The sequence below is a fragment of the Prionailurus viverrinus genome, chromosome C1 (genome assembly GCF_022837055.1).
Source record: "Prionailurus viverrinus isolate Anna chromosome C1, UM_Priviv_1.0, whole genome shotgun sequence".
NCBI lineage: Eukaryota > Metazoa > Chordata > Mammalia > Carnivora > Felidae > Prionailurus > Prionailurus viverrinus.
In genome coordinates this window covers 110,410,000-110,426,094 of record NC_062568.1, presented here as the reverse complement: position 1 = coordinate 110,426,094, position 16,095 = coordinate 110,410,000, and the positions used below count along the sequence as shown (strand labels likewise).

Genomic DNA, 16,095 nt, shown 5'->3' with positions numbered 1-16,095 from the left:
TCAGAACGGAGGACGGACTCATGGGGGTCGGACAGTGGGTACCAGCAGGAGGCTGAGCGAGGGCCAAGGGGGAATGACTGGGCGTCTAAACTTAGGTGAGGCAGAGATGATGGAAGGGAAGGGGAGGGTGCAAGAGACATCATGAAATGCTTACTAAAAGTTTTTATAGTCCAGACACATGCCTCTTTAGGGCTGATCTTAGGAGAGCATGTCCACTATTCTTCTGGGGTCTCTTTTATGAGATATTCCTCTGCTCAGAAAGTTACAGTGGTTCCCTGTTGCCTGTTGGATCAAATCCAGGCTTCTTCCCATTCTGACCTTCAAAGCTGCCCACTAACTGGATCCTTCGTGATTTCCTCTCCACTGTCATCTGCAGATGTTAACATTGTAAGCAGTGTAGTTCTGCTTGGGCCAAGACAATCTGCTCATAGTCTCTGGCCTGGCCTGAATCGTGCCTCAAGGCCTCTCTCCTCTCAGCTGAGGCCACCTGACGCCCCTCATCTGCACCCCGACATACATATACAGGTTTAACTCAGTTTCACCCAGCCTCCTTAGTACAATACTGACACAAGGTAGGATTGAGTTCCAGGTTCTGGCTCTGTTCGATGTGTCCCTTCCTGCTGGAGCTCTCTGTGCCTTACACTATTCTTCCCTGAATATGACAGAAGGGATTCTTCTAGCTTGTCCAGACCCACAGGAGGGAGAGACAGAGGAGGGGCAAAATGGACAAGGCTCAGCCACACCTCTCTCCCTGCTCCACAATTCAGTCAGGATTGCTCGGTTTGACCAGTTCTATATGTGAGCTGACAGGACATTGTATTTGAAGAGTTTCATACCACAGAGGGCTTTAAATGCATTGGCCTAGACTTGGCCAACTTCTTGATGTAAAAATGGAGCACAAGGTCGGAGAGACTTGCTTTCTCTATTTGCTTCCTGGTCAGGTGCCGACAGTGGCGCATGGCAGGGGCTTAAGCATGAGGGAAGAGGAACCCGGTCCCAGGGCCTTGGAATTTACACTCAATCTGTTTCTGGTTACAGCAGTTGTTCAGTACGATTTATTTTGAGACTCTATAATCCTTGAGTCAGAAGGTGGTGACTTGGTGAATCTATATTGGGCAGGAGGTGGTGAAGCAATGGGGACAGCCATGATGGGGGTGTGGTATGTGGTGGTATTAGACGTGGGGGGCGGAATGGAAGGCTTGGATAGCCTTCCTTCAGGGGGCCTGGGACAGGAAAACAGACTTCACCACTGCCACCAGGTGCTCACTCTCCCCTTGCAAAGGCCCTATGAGGTGCTCCTTTTCAGAAGTCAGACTCCTCTTTCCCAGCGCACCTGCTTCTGACAGACACTGTCTGTTTCAGGGCTTATTTTTAGCCAGTTTTGACTGCACCCAACCGTGTTTCACCCTCTGCAAAGTTCTAAAGAAGCGATGGTTTAACAATAGGACCAGGCATCAGGCCCCGGAGTCTGTCTTATCAGGGGGAAACACCTAAAACTGCCGTAATCCTTCCTCTCACACATCTCTACAAGGAAAGGTTTCCTTGGTTGGCCAAAAGGAAGTGTGGCTACTTGTATAGAGGGGTGGTGGCAGATGGCAGAGCTCCTTGTCCCTGCTGATCGCCAGTGGTAGGGCTGCCCCAACTCAACTGCACCTAGTAGGCAAGCCCTGCTTTACCTCACTTCCCCCCATTGTGTGTCCTGTGCTCTCCTCCTAGCTGTAGGCACACACCACGTCCATTCATTCGGTGAGAGCTGGGCACTGGCCAACCAGGCAGACTTCCAAAGTGCCAATCCATAAGGGTTGCATTACCGGCCTGTAAAACATCACTGAGTATAATGAAATGAAAGAAGATACGTTACCAAAACACCTTTCAAGGAGAGCACTAAATTTATTTCATTCATTTACTAAATAAATGTTTAGTTGCACCTATTCAATTCCCCCAATCAATAGATATTTATTTAGCACCTTAAGGTTTGTGCCAGACACTGGTCTAAGCACTGAGATACAATAATGAGCATAACAGCCTTCACCATGGTAGAATTTATATCCCAAAAGGGAGACAGACATATACAAGGATCTTAGGTCAAGTTCCTCACAAGCAGACACTGAAATGATTTGGGTTTAGTGATCTATTAATGAAGTAGAAATGAAAGGTGATAGGGATTGTAGAGACATGAGACCTTGTGGGATAGGAAAAAGTCAAATCATCTGAGTCCCAAACAATGGGAGGTAAGACATAAAATTGGTGTATGCAACAAAGGTCCATTAAGATTTCACAGTTACATAGAGGGACTCAGTCTATGAAAAAGACCAGCTTCAACCTCCATATTCAAGCTTGTGCTTCAGACAGCCTCAGAGTAGCCTCCAATGAGTTGACAGAGGCATGAGGCTGAGAAAGCAAAGAAATGAGGCAATATTGAGACTTATGTCTAGGAAAGATTTCTGGGTATGGCTACAGGCCTACAGGGTTAGGGTTAGGGTTAGGGTTATGAAATTGACTGGAAGCAAACAGATTTGAAGCCTACTGGGTTGTTGTTTTTTTTTTTTTTTTTAATTTACTTATTTGTTTTGAGAGAGAGACAGAAAGTGAGTGGTGGAGGAGCAGAGAGAGGGAGAGACAGAATCCCAAGCAGGCTCCACACTGTCAGCACAGAGCCTGACACAGGGCGGGAATTCACACACTGTGAGATCACAACCTGAGTTGAAATCAAGAGTCAGACGCTTAACCAACTGAGCCACCCAGGTGCCCCTAGAAGCCCACTGGTTTTGAGAGAGCTCTGTTGTCAGAGAAATCATGATCCTGATTCGAAAAGCAGAAACCAAAACAAAACAACCCTGCCCTCCCCCCCACCAAAAACACCTTGTAATATAAAACATTTCTCAGGCCTTTAAATTTGCATTGGCTGGAAGCAGGCTGTGAATTATATAGTCCCAAGGATGGCCAAGTCAGCAAAGCTCACTTCAGAGAAGGCCATGGGGGAAATTGGGCATGGACCCATATTCCAACGGTATAGTCTGGCACCAGAGAGAACAGTGGACAAGGAAATTCCTTCAGAGATCAGGATTAGGGGCTAGTCAGAGAATTTCACCCTCACACTGGAACAAACAGTCTTCACTGTGTCTATCCAGAAAGATTTTATCGTTGCTGCGGACAAGTGACTGCCTTGTAGCTCCCATTATTCCTTTTTCTGAATGGAATTTTATTATGGCTTTCCTGTTCCTACCTCCATATCGTGTTTTGACTGGTGGTTAGTGGAGAGATGATACTTGTCTTTGTGTTCATAGGTCTCTGGACCACAGGGGGCTACATCTAGACTTGCTAGAGATAACTGTATATCACCCAGAGATCCTGGTCTTTGAGCTGGATATAGTGACTGAGTGGGATTTTGGATGTGTGTGTGTGTACTAAGAGTGTAAGTATAAGACAGGTGTGCAGTAATATTTAATGACCAGTCTACCTCCTTAGCAGGCTGATAACATTAGACCTAGACGGCTAGCTGTCTATCCAATATTCATATAATATACAATTGATATGGGGGTAGACTACATTTCCTAGCATCCCTTACATCCATATAACTCGCTACCACCAATGGAATGTGAGTAGAAATGATGTGTGTCACTTCCAAGCTGGGACTTTTAAGAAGCTAATGGGGAATATCCACATTTTCTTCTCCTGTCTGCCATCTGAATGTTGAAAACTCTGAGTTTCTAGGGAATAGTGGAGCCACAAGATGGCCCCTAAACACCACATAAAGGAATGCTTGAAACCCAACCATATGAAACATGTACATTGGACAATTACATGATCAAGAAATATAGATTGTGTTAAACCACCATTGAGGGGGCGGGGTTGCACAAACTAGCGTTACCATAATGCTAGAAACAACTTCATATAAGAGTTCATGATGCTGAATCAGGCATTCATTAAGCCCTTAAATGGTGTCCCTACATCATGGTACGCAAAGACAAAAATGCATATCCAGATAAAAACATCTATTTCAGTGAGAACCAAGTTACCGTTCACTCCACAATAAAAGGATTTAATGTAGTCACCCTTCCAGGCAGGTGACAGTTTTGTACCTCTAGGTCATGATACCATACCGGGGGTTCAAGGTTAGTCACTGCTTCTGGGAAGTTAGATACTCAGCAGCGATGGTGGCCAGGTCAGCCTCTGCGAAGGAAAATGCATATTGTAGCCTATCTATAATTGTAACCCTGCCATTGTGATGATGTTCATAACCTCACTGATTAAAGACTGAGGTGACTGGGAAAGAGGCTGGCTGACATTCATAGAGCAAGATACCTGCACTGTGGACATCTTTGGGAGAACATTCTCATGGAACAAACATTTTCACATCCTGGACCCATTATGATTTGTCCATTCATGTGCCTCTTTCCCAAAAATGCTTTGTCACATATCCCTTCCAAGTCTTTGACTATTTTTCCAAACCATTAGTCATTGTCCATGAATTGGCTTAGATCCAGATCTCAGGTCATCTCTCCTTTCAGACCAAATACCACTTAAAGCTCTGTACAATGGAAGGATTTCTCTCCTCTGTAGTCCTTAGGGCCACCCCTTCCAGCCTGTAAATAGAGCTGTAACATGACAGGAGTCCCCTTACTGCTGGTGCCAGCATATTTTGCAGATCCATCTATAAACCAGCTTATTTTCTTTTCAATATATGAAATTTATTGTCAAATTGGTTTCCATACAACACCCAGTGCTCATCCCAAAAAGTGCCCTCCTCAATACCCATCACCCACCCTCCCCTCCCTCCCACCCCCCATAAAACCAGCTTATTTTAAGCTAGGACTAAAGATGGGAGATGCTGCGATTGAAACGTGCTCCCTGAGTTCATAGAAGATGAGGGGATTCTGAAGTAGAAGAGGCAACATAGCAGCACTTAGCCATCAAAGGCGGAGTGGGCATGGTTACCATAAGGGGTATCAAGCCCAGAGTATAATCCTATAATTCCTGACCCACAGGAATCATTGTAAGTGTTAAGCTGATGATGGATCCCTAGGAACAACATAGAGGAGCAGCTCAATACATTCCTTCTTGACCTGTATAACCAAAGGAACTCTAGGTCTGGAAAATATAAGCCTGACTTGAGTCACTGCAGTAGAGAATCTAGATCAGCATCAACTCAAAGACCCAGAGCTCACTGAATGAAAGGAAGACTGAAAACCCTTGAGAAAGTGCCCTGAGGTATTATCACAGGTATGTACTACAAATCTTTCTAGCCTTCCCTAAGCAGCCTTCCTGTAGCCATTGCCCACGTAACTAACTGTACACTGTGGGGAAAGCAAATACCCAAACATTTTCAGAGATTATTGAACACTGGATCTGAGCTAAACCCTGAGGACCCACAACACCACTCTAACACATAAGCCAGAGTGGAGGCCTTGAGGGAGGGTGTCATGCCATAGAGACATTTGTTTAATTGAGGGTATCAAGGTAGGTGGCTTGACCGAGATGGTAAAAAGGAAATACATGGAATTTGGGGCTTTGTCCATATCACAGTAGTCCCAGTAGGTCACAAATATACCCCATTTTCCCCCCATGTTCCTGAGTATATATTGGGAATAAATATACTCAGTAACTAAAAAATCTGTATGTTTCCTCCTGACCTATAGAGTGAGGACTATCATGGTAGGAAGAAAGTGGAATCCGTGGAGCTACCCTACCGAAATGGCGGATCAAAGCACCCTGTTTATCGTGGAATCACAGAGATTAGAACTAATAAAGCCTCGAAAGAGGCAAAGAGGATAATCTTCATTATACTCCCATTTACATTACTTGTTTGTCTTACATAGAAGACAGATCATGGAGCATAGTAGCAGACTCTCATAAACCAAGTCAGGTAGAGGCTACATTTAGTTCCAGACAGACTTTTCAACATTGTAGATCAATACATACCCTGGCACTTAGTATGCAACTGTTCATCTGAAAAATGATTTTATTTCTACAAGGAAACACCACCATCAAGTAACTTTCATGTGGAAAAGAGAGTTTTCTCTATCTTGCTACAGAATTACATCAGTTATCCAGAGTCATGTCATGTTTTTACTCTAAAAGTCATGCATTTCTCAATATGGTGGCAAAGAGAAATGTCTTGGAACCCTTTCCAGAGACAAAGGTAAGGAGTGAATGAGTGGGGTCTATATGATAAATACATGCTGACATTCCTATTTCCCTAAACTTTTGGATTCCTCCCTTTACATTACACCAGAGAATTTCTGTTGTTGCTGATGAGAAGTCCACTGGTGTTCTTTTGTACTTAATCTATCTCTACCATAAATTCTGGGATTTTTCATTATTTTTATGTTTTATAGTTTACTGTAATGTGGAGTTTGGAGATTTATTGTATTTAACACTTAATGAGCTTTATAAAGCCGAATATTTATTTCTTCCTTCAGTTCTAGAAATATCTACCATTCTGTCTTCAATTTTTGTGTCTTTGTCATTCTTTAGTCTCTCCTGAAACTGTTTTATTAGACTATATTGGACTGCCTCCATGTGTTTTAATTTCCTTTTTAGATTTTCTATTTTTTAATACATTGTGCTGAAATTCTAAGAAATTTTATCACTTCTATTTCCCAATTCACTAATTCCCTCTTCAGCTCTGTCCAATCTATGACTTGGACCTTTTTTTTTTTTAATTTCAGTGCTCTATTTTTCATTTTTAAGATATATACTTTTTTTTTCATATTTACACATTCTTGTTTCGTGAATCCTGTATTTCTTCTGTGGATGCTGCTCTATCCTTGAGGATTTTAAACATACATGTTTTAAGTCTTTTTCAGAGTACTCTGTTATTTCTCTTTTCTCAGATGTGTTTCTTTCAATTTATTGGATATAATGACTATATCATTATCCTGCCTTTCCTCAAATGCTTTATTAAGAATTGTGAGCTTGTCTTCGATGAAATTTTTAACAGCTTTTTTGCAGTATAACCTATCTACCATACAATTCACCTATTGAAGTGTATAATTTAGTCGCTTTTAGAATATTCACATGGTTGTATGTCCATCACCACAATCAATTTTTCATTACCCGTTCCATGACATTTTGTCCCATATGTACTCCTGTACTATGATGACCTCCCTGTGGAGCAGTTTTACAATTTCAGTGCAAAGCACCAAAGCATATATTTTGTTTGAGGCTTGGCTCAAGACTTGGGCTCTGAGAAAATAGAGTCATACTAAGCTCTGAACTCATCATAAAGGTTTATGCCTGGGTATTATGCAGGTGACTTTTCTTCCTTAGCCACTGGTAGTACCTCATTTTGGCATGCAGTTCCAGGAGGGAGGGGAGAGTTATTCTAACTTCCTCTTTTACATATCATCTTACTCAGGAATTCTGATTCAGACCCACTGCCAATAATGGAGCTACCAACAAGAACACTGGCCTTTATCCTTGCTTGGGCATTAAAGCTGTGGTTTTGATGATGTTTATGTATTTCCTCCTCCCCGGGATCATGAGGCTCCACTCTAGCCTTTGCCTGTGACTGTAGGTTCTTTCCATATATTTTCTTCTCCCTTTTTAGTGCAACAACTTTATTTCTGGTCCATGAAGACTTCTCTTGCTAGTGATTTATGTATCTATTGATTTTTAAATGTTCTATCTATTATATGTGATGTGGAATGAAAGTGTGAGGTTCAGTCTGTGCTCAATCCACCGCATTGCCATAGAATTGGTAAAGGCTTTTCCAGACAACCTTCTGGCAGTCTTCTCAGATTCTCAGGGTGTTCATCCTGCCCTCGACTCCCAGGATGTTCCCAGTGGCGTACCCCATGCTTTGGGCCATTACCTCTATAGAATAGACTCTTTGGATGTGGAATGTTTTTGCAGTTTTAATGCAAGACCCCCTACGGAACTGAAAGACTAATCTTGTCTTTCCAATATACTTGCAGGCCAACTTCCTGTCCTTTAACCAACTTGTTAGCATGAGCAAGTGTGTGCAGGGGAGATGGGTGGGATCTCATGGTGGACTGCTATCTGTCTGCATCTGCAAATACCTCCCTCTCTGATCTGTGAAGATGGAAGAGGCAGAGAGAACCTCTTCAAAGTCATACCTGTGGTGGAGTAGAGCACCAGACTAGAGAGGACACAGGTGATTTTAACTGGTTCTATCACTACCTAGCTCTGGGGCTAGTGGAAATCACTTTGTTGTCTTAGCTTCTATGGGAATACTTATAACAGCAGTTTGTCATGACAAATTGCTTTTTTTTTTTTTCATTCATGCAGCATGTATTTCAGAGACAGTCTGGCCTGATCTAGTGCCAACTCTGCCACTAAACTCTAATTCACTTGATGACTTAGGGCAGCTCATACAAGATGGAAACTCCATGGGTACCGATTTCAACTAAGCGAAAACTTAGAAGTTGGTAACAGAGCTATCTGAAGATAGGCTGGATTGTCTGGGGAAATGGCATTATAACAGCTAACATTTATTAAGCAATCATTTGCTTACTTTTCACAGCAATCCTATGAGTTAGATACTATCACCCCATTTCAGAGATGAGGAACAAGAGCTCAAAAAGTTATATGGAAGTAGAAAACTAGGCTCGGACCCCAGATCTGTGAAACCAGGCTGACTACTCCCACCCACTCTTCTGTTTTGCCAGTGGAAGTGCTCAGAAGAAACCGGATGACCACTGGCCAGCAGGGGAGAGAGCACAGCAGCAATTAGGTTGGGCTGAGTGACTGCTCAGCACTGAAGTTCTAGAACTCTTCATTCTCTAGGGCTCTGTTTCCTGGAAAGTAAGACTCAAATTTGATTGCTAGAGGCTCCTTTCTGTCTTAAAATCCTGTGATGCATGTGCTAGGGATAGATGGTGACGGAAAAGAAATATCATATATACCCTCTGACATCCCAGGATTTAGTTGGGAAGACGAGCCATGTGTGCATGAACCCAACTGCCCATGGCCCACTGCTCTGCTGGTGGGCAGGGAAAGTCAGCAGGGGGGACAGAAAGTGTTGGAAGGAATGAGCAGGGGACTTGGAATGGTAGGGTCTAAGTGGGTGCCAAGAAAAGGAAACAGAAAGGGTGAGTGTTTGGAAAGCCAGACATGTTTCCCTTTGAAAGCTTAGCTGCCACACAAGCAGCTCTATCCATGCCTTGACAGCTCCTAGCCTCAGCTGTCAGAGGGTGTGTTTCACTCTCTCTAACCAGCTAAAGTGTCCTGGCTGTCCCAAACTCAACACCTCCTCTTCTGGTCTCCTGCCTGAGCCTGACATAGGAGGCTGAGAGAAAGACCACCATCGCTTTGGCTCCCTCCCACTCCCAGAAAGCCCTTTGGGTTAAGGGCTGCTATAAATATTAAGATAGGAACCCTGATGTGTGTGTGTGTGTGTGTGTGTGTGTGTGTGTGTGCGCGCGCGTGTGCACAATTTTTTTTATTTTCCCCAAATCTTCAGAGTATTTTAGGCATGGGGAGGAAGAAGGACAAGTTAATGACCGTGATGTCGTCAATTAACTGGGGAGGAGACTTACACTTCCTACACTTTAACTTCCTTTCCTACCAAAAAGTTGAACAAAGCTAGGAGGTTGTCATGATTTGTTGGTAGGGGTGGATGGGAGAGTGGGGTTGCCCTGTAAAGAGGGACATAGCAGCATAATAGCAGCAACCAGCTTGGATATTTGTAGGCAGAGCCTTTAAAGCCACTGCTTGGGAAAGGGGAACTCTTTGGATAAACCACTGTATCTGTCGGAGCGTGGTCACTTTCACACTAAATGGAAGTTTCCATCAGTGGTATCTTACCATGCACAAGCAGTACAAGGAGAGGAAGGAAATGCCCTTTTGGAAACTAGTTTACAGATAAAGTGAGGCAGTGGACAAAAATGTGGAATCCAGGAAAATTAAAGAGAACAACTTCAATTCAATTTGGAAATGTTTTCTGGCATCTTCTGCCTGACCAACATTGTCTAAATGCTGTGAGGCACAGGGTCTTGGAGGTAAGATCTATCCAGGCAGTTAAGACTAACACACAAGAGGGGCACCAGGGTGGCTCAGTCAGTTAAGCATCCGACTTCGGCTCAGGTCATGATCTCATGGTTTGTGGGTTTGAGCCCTGTGTCAGACTCTGCTGACAACTCAGAGCCTGGAGCCTGCTTTGGATTCTGTGTCTCCCTCTCTCTCTGCCCCTTTCCTGCTCATACTCTGTCTCTCAATAATAAATAAATAAATGTTAAAACATTTTTTTTAAAAAGACTAACACACAAGAAACTATGGGAATCCCTATAAATGCTGAACAGAAAAGACAAAATTCTTGACCTACACTCCTATACTGTACTTGTTCTAGAAGTGAAGTATTGCTACTAACCTTGATGTTCCAGACTTGGTCGAATGCTATATAAGTTTGGGTAGAGTGAGGACAGCTAGAGTTCAAGTAAGAATCATTGGTTCAATCTGGATTCCTCAGGGAGCAAAGTCTGAGGCAGAGACTGATGTGCTAACACTTTGTTAAGGCATACAGTTCTAGTAGCAAGAGCGGGAAACGAGGGGGAGAAAAGCATGGAAGGAGGTAGGGCCAATAGGTAGATAGATGTATTATCAAGCTGGGCACTCTTAAGTGGGACCGGTTGTTCAATCTAAAGTACTATATCCTGGAAAAGCCCTAAGAACCAGGTCTTGGGAGGTGCCTGGGTGGCTCAGTTGGTTGAGCTTCAACTGTGGCTGAGGTCATAATCTCGTGGTTCATGACTTCGAGCCCTGCATCAGCTCACTGCTGTCAATGCAGAGTCCACTTCGGATCCTCTATCCCCCTCTCTCTGCCCCTCACCCCCCTCTCAAAAATAAAAATGAAACGTTAAAAAAAGAAGAGCCAGGTCTCGGAACCACTAGCAGGGTGGGGGTAGGGGTGGAGGGAGGGCTTCTGTCCCCTCCTGGTCAGAGGTTTGCCCTTTATTGCACGGACTACTCAACAGTTCTTGGTGATTCATTTGTTGGGCTGGGTGCTGAGCAGAGTTCTGCCACTGTGTCAGAAAAGGAAACCTGGGGAGGGGTCAGATGCGCCTGTGTGAAGTTGGGCCACACCCACAGCTGGGAACAAGAGGCAGGTGAGGCTGAGAAGATCTGAAGTGATACCAAAAAAGGGGTCTAAAATACCCATTACCCCTCTGCTGCATGATAATCACTGTCTTACCACAGATTTTCCTCTCTGGGTGCCCAGGTCCTGGCACTATGTGAGGCACAGAGCAGGCCCACATTATATCTGTATTAACTAAGTGAACAGAGTGAATTTTGTTGAAATAAATGAATAAATGATCACACCGACCTGAAACCCCTTCATTATCCCGGACTTCCTTCTCCTACCACTATCCCCACCCTGTACCTAACCAGCCACCAAGTACCCATAGTCTGAGGCTCTATGTTGTCTCACTTCCTCCCTGGTTCAAAAGGGAGCCTCCCAGCCTCCGGGGGCTCCTCTCTGCAGTCCGTTGACAAGCTGCTTCGTCTAGTCAACCTCAAGTACAGCGCTGATCACCCCACTCTCCAGATGCCCCAAGAAACTCGGTAGCTCCTCATTGCCTACACAGTGAAAGGTACGCTCTCAACCAATCTCCACAAGTGCCCTTCCCACCTCCTGGCCTCATCTTCCCCTTCTGGATCCTTGTAGTTCCTGGAACATACGGTCTTAATCATCTTTCACAGCCGTTTCAAGTGGTACTCACTCTGAGAAGCTTTTCCTGCTCTTTCCCACTCCGGGGGTCCTTGCCTTGCCCTGAGGCCTGCACTGCCATTTTCCTCTCGCTTAGCACACCCAGCTCCTCCCTTGGAAAATGGCAGCATTCTCCTCTCCTACTAGGTCTGAGCACCTGCGGGCCCTCCTAGTGATACGCTCCCAAGCCGCCCCAACAGCGCCTGCCCGTGGCCCTGACCACACCCACTGCACTGAGGGGGCGCCAGCGCTCCTGGGTGCCAGTCAAGCCCCCACAGGGGGCGCAAGAGCTCGTGGGTGTGGGTGGAGCCCCCACACTCACTCCAATGCTCGGCCATAACCAGGCACGGCTACCAGACCATCCGCTGTCACGCAGTCGGCAGCCCTGACCTTGGGGTGGGTGCCTCCTGCTAACCTTATTCCATTTAAGGGTGGCGCTCAGAGCCCAAATAAAGACAGATTTTCCCAGGCATGAGTACTGCGGAAATGAAGAGAGGCGGCTCCTGGCAGTCACCCCAAGGGAACACCAAATTTAGCCCAAAGGTTGAATATAAATACATTTTAAATTTTTTAATTGCAAAAATAACACGATAACATTAAAATAGTTTAGAAATAAGGAGAACTAAAGCCCTCCCACAGATCCACCCTACCAGCACAACTGCCTTCATTTTTGTTTGTTTCTTTCAGATCTTTGTCCTTTTAAGTTCCTTTGTCCTTTCAAGTACCTACTTTACACGTAATCGTGGTGTGGGTACAGTTTTGTATCTTGCCTTTTTACAGAAGACTATAGGAGAAGCACTTAGGAGAAGCAGCTGTAGACAAAGAGATGAGTGGTTGAATCTCACTTCTACACCTGCCAGCTGTGTAGGTTACTGAATCTTTCTGTTTCCTTATCTGTGATGGGGGGGGGGGGGGTGGGGGTGGGGGACAAACAACCTCAGGATTATTACTATTACAAGGATGAGATGATAATTCAGAAACTCTCTTAGCACAGAGCCTGGAAAACAGCACTTAACAATTCCAGGTTTGTTTTACAAACAAACTTGGGGATTTTTTTTATTTTTAATTTTATTTTATTTTTCTTAAAGTTTATTTATTTTGTGTGTGTGTAAGAGAGAGAGAGAGAGAGAGAGAGAGAGAGCAAGCAGGGGAGGGGCAGAGAGAGGGAGAGAGAGAATCCCAAGCAGGCTCTCTGCACTGTCAGCGTGGAGCCCAGTGCAGGGCTGGAACGCACAAACCATGAGATCAAGACTTGAGCTGAAATCAGAGTCGGATGCTCAACCAGCTGAGCCACCCAGGTGCCCCTGGGGATTTTTCTTTAAACAGACTTTTCCCCAGCTAATGACACCCTACACAGGTTTTTACATTGGTTGTCAAATGTATAACTTTGCCTCAAACCCCTCCAGGTTATATTTCGGTCCACTTGAGAAAAGCCCCAGGGAGGCCTACACGGACTTTCCACCCCACCCGATTCCCTTCCCGATTTGGGCTGCTGTTTGACACGCAGCTGCTTCCTCGGGGGATTGAGCTTGGCCAGGCTGCGGAGCCCAGGGCAAGAGCTCTCCTGAATGGGTTCATGCAAGGCTCTCAGTTTCTCTCAGAGGAAACCCTTGTTAGCAAGTAATTGTGGCCCATCCATAGGGCCTTGAGTCAGAGTCTTGGAAAATCAGCTAGGTTAAAGGGACAGAGGGGACTTAAGCCTTGTTTCCTGGCCATGACTTCCCGGGGCTGCATCAGCCTTCCATGTAGTTGAAGAGGTGCCAACGAGGTACCATGCCAAAAATCATCTCCCCACCCACCACCATGCTTGATGGGGGGCCTGGGAGTCTCACTATTGGTTATTCCTCAGATTTCTGACTTTGAAGGCATCTAGTAAGTCTTGTGTGTCACCATCAATAACTGTCCTTAGCAGCGCCTCACTGTAATTCTGATAATGGGCACCCACCTTGTACTCTGTTCAAGACCCTGGCCTGATGCATTGCCCGCCTAGTACCCCAGCCCCTGGGATGCAGCTGTTAACCTGCTGCCAGCTGACAGATGTCCCCCGTGGTGCCTGCCTGGCATCTTGCACCACTCCTGTGGCCTGGCTTCCATACTGATGCACTCTCCCTCCTTCCTCACTGCCCCCCTCTCCGTGTGCTCAATGTCGCATTGTTCTGACTCCTCTGATGCCAAGGCTCCTCTGGACCACATGCTGCTGGCTCTCTGCACACAGTCTTCTGCCCACCAGCCTGGACTTGAGGGAATGGGCCCAATTTACAAGGCCCCAGGCATGTTATAAGAATCAGTCCTGGAAATAACAGTTGCAACATCAAATAGGGCTTTTCAGAACGTTGACATATGCTATTTAGTTGTTTTAATTAAGACTTCCCTTCTTTTGAGTAAAGAGACTTTTCTGTCCTTTGGGGCTTTTACTAAAAAAGGATGTATGTTTCGTAATAGTCATTGCCAAGTGGTGGTGTTTTAGGTGCTATTTAGATGCTGCTTGAATTCTGTGTCTTTCAAGAATGTTGGCCCAGACTGAAGTCAGAGACGGTTGTATTGTGGGGTTTCCCGGAAGAAATTCGGGTTCTTCTGCTCATCAGTGGCTGGCTTTGTCTCACCTGTCAGATCTCAACCTCATTATTACCTCCTCAGAGAGGATTTTCTGCCCATCCTGAGGAACATCCCTCCTCCACCTTTGTTAGCATCTTATCTGTTTCCTCCTTGGCGCTTATCACAATTCATAATTATTTTGTTTGTTTCCTTGTGTTAGGGTGTCTTCCCTACCAGAATGGAAGCCCCAAAAGATGGGACTCACACGTTTTGTAGAATTACATTCCTAAAACCTGACATAGTGCCCAGCCCAACCTAGGTGCTCAACAGATATTGTTGAATAAAATTTTTCTCTTTTCCAAATGAAAGAAGATAAAAAAAAAACCTATAGATCATACTCATTGCTGCCATCAAGTAACCAATGAGAAGAGAAACTATTGATCCTGTTCTATTTACGTATCTACATTTATACATTCTGCTTACTGTTCAATCCATGGATCGACTACAGGGCCTTCTAGGGTCAACAGAGGATTGGGGAGTGGGAATCCTGTTTTTGGCAGCCCCTCGAACCTCACTGTTTTCTTCATCTGCACATCATGAAAGCAATCCTTCAAGACACCAGCGGGGTGCCCACTGCCCTTGTTCCCCTGTTTTTCTCTCTGCTGGGAAAATTTGCTACTAGGAAGAAATCTGAAATTCATTCCTACTATGATTCTTCATAAAAGTGTTATTAGCACTTAAGCACTAAGATACTTTAACCACAGTAATGAAACACTGGTAGTAGAAATTCTGACCTTATCTGGCACTGGAGGGAGGGAATTTGGAAAGGAGTCTGCAGGGGCCTACAATCCACAGTGTGTTCACTGTACTACCTTCCTCAGTGATGAACCTTTAAAGGGGAGAGGAAGAGAAAATGAGAGCAGATACATGAGGTTGAAATCTTACTTGCTGTAAAATAAGTCCCTTGGCTTTTGCAGTCTGGGTGTAATATAAACTGTTAAATGTTAATAGCTATGTTTATAAAACCGTGAGAGGCACTGCTTCTTTTCTAGGAGAAAAAATGGATCTCAGAGGCTTTTTCCAGTTGGACTCCGCAGGCCCCTGTGGGCTGAGCACCTTGCTCTTGGACAGATGCCCCCTGAGTCGCAACTCTGCCGTCATAAGATGTGTTCTATGATCTTGCAAGCCTCTTCAAATGAGCTTTCCTACCCTGATGAACAGCACTGGCCAGGAATTAAGAGAATTCTTCTGTTTGTGTTTCTCAGCCTTTGTTTCTTCCTCTAGGAAATAGGACCCCTAGGGGGAGGGGGGTGGGGGGAGGGGGTTGGTCAAGTGCTAGGTGATCCCTTGACCCTTTGTTTGGAGCAAGAACCATTTCTCTTCATCCAAAACAATGTGATCCCAATCAGGGAGGCCAGTGAGAAGCCTCCACTGTCACGGAAATTTCCTGGGCCTCAGTATCCCTATAGGAACACCAAGACCCATTTCAGAGTCATCCTTGAGGCCTTCACTTGTCTAAAACCTCAGCCTCTTGAGGCCCAGGCCAAGTGTCCTGTTCCATGTCGTTTCGTCCTGTGTTTCACTTCCCGGAACCTGTGGTTCATAGAATTGATAATAAATGAATTCCCATTTAATTCTATTCCAATTGCTTCCTCTGTGTTCATTTGAGTTAATTTGACCTCAGTTAATTGGACCACCTCAGTTAACTGGTAGATTGTGAGCTCCGTGGGGAAAGTTCTGGAATCATCTCTTGACATCCCAGGTTTTCAGATGCTATGAATTCAACACAATAATGAAAATAATAAAGACAATAATGACAACAATATCAATGATTATAATTTAGTGACAGATATTATTTCCCAGGCATTCTGTTGAACTCTTTACGGTCT

At 44.8% G+C, this 16,095-nt stretch overlaps 1 long non-coding RNA gene across 2 annotated transcripts in view; it reads left to right on the top strand.

Annotated features, from left to right (window-relative positions):
• LOC125173689 (uncharacterized) overlaps positions 1-16,095 on the top strand; it is a 101,285-nt gene that overhangs the window by 44,314 nt on the left and 40,876 nt on the right. Inside the window, exons 3-5 of one of the 2 annotated variants that reach the window (XR_007155118.1) lie at positions 4,989-5,223; positions 5,640-6,142; positions 15,259-15,497. The exons of the other annotated variant lie outside the window; for it this stretch is intronic. This is a non-coding gene — a long non-coding RNA (uncharacterized LOC125173689). Of the gene's footprint in view, positions 1-4,988; positions 5,224-5,639; positions 6,143-15,258; positions 15,498-16,095 lie in introns of those variants that run through there. 2 annotated transcript variants of the gene reach the window in all.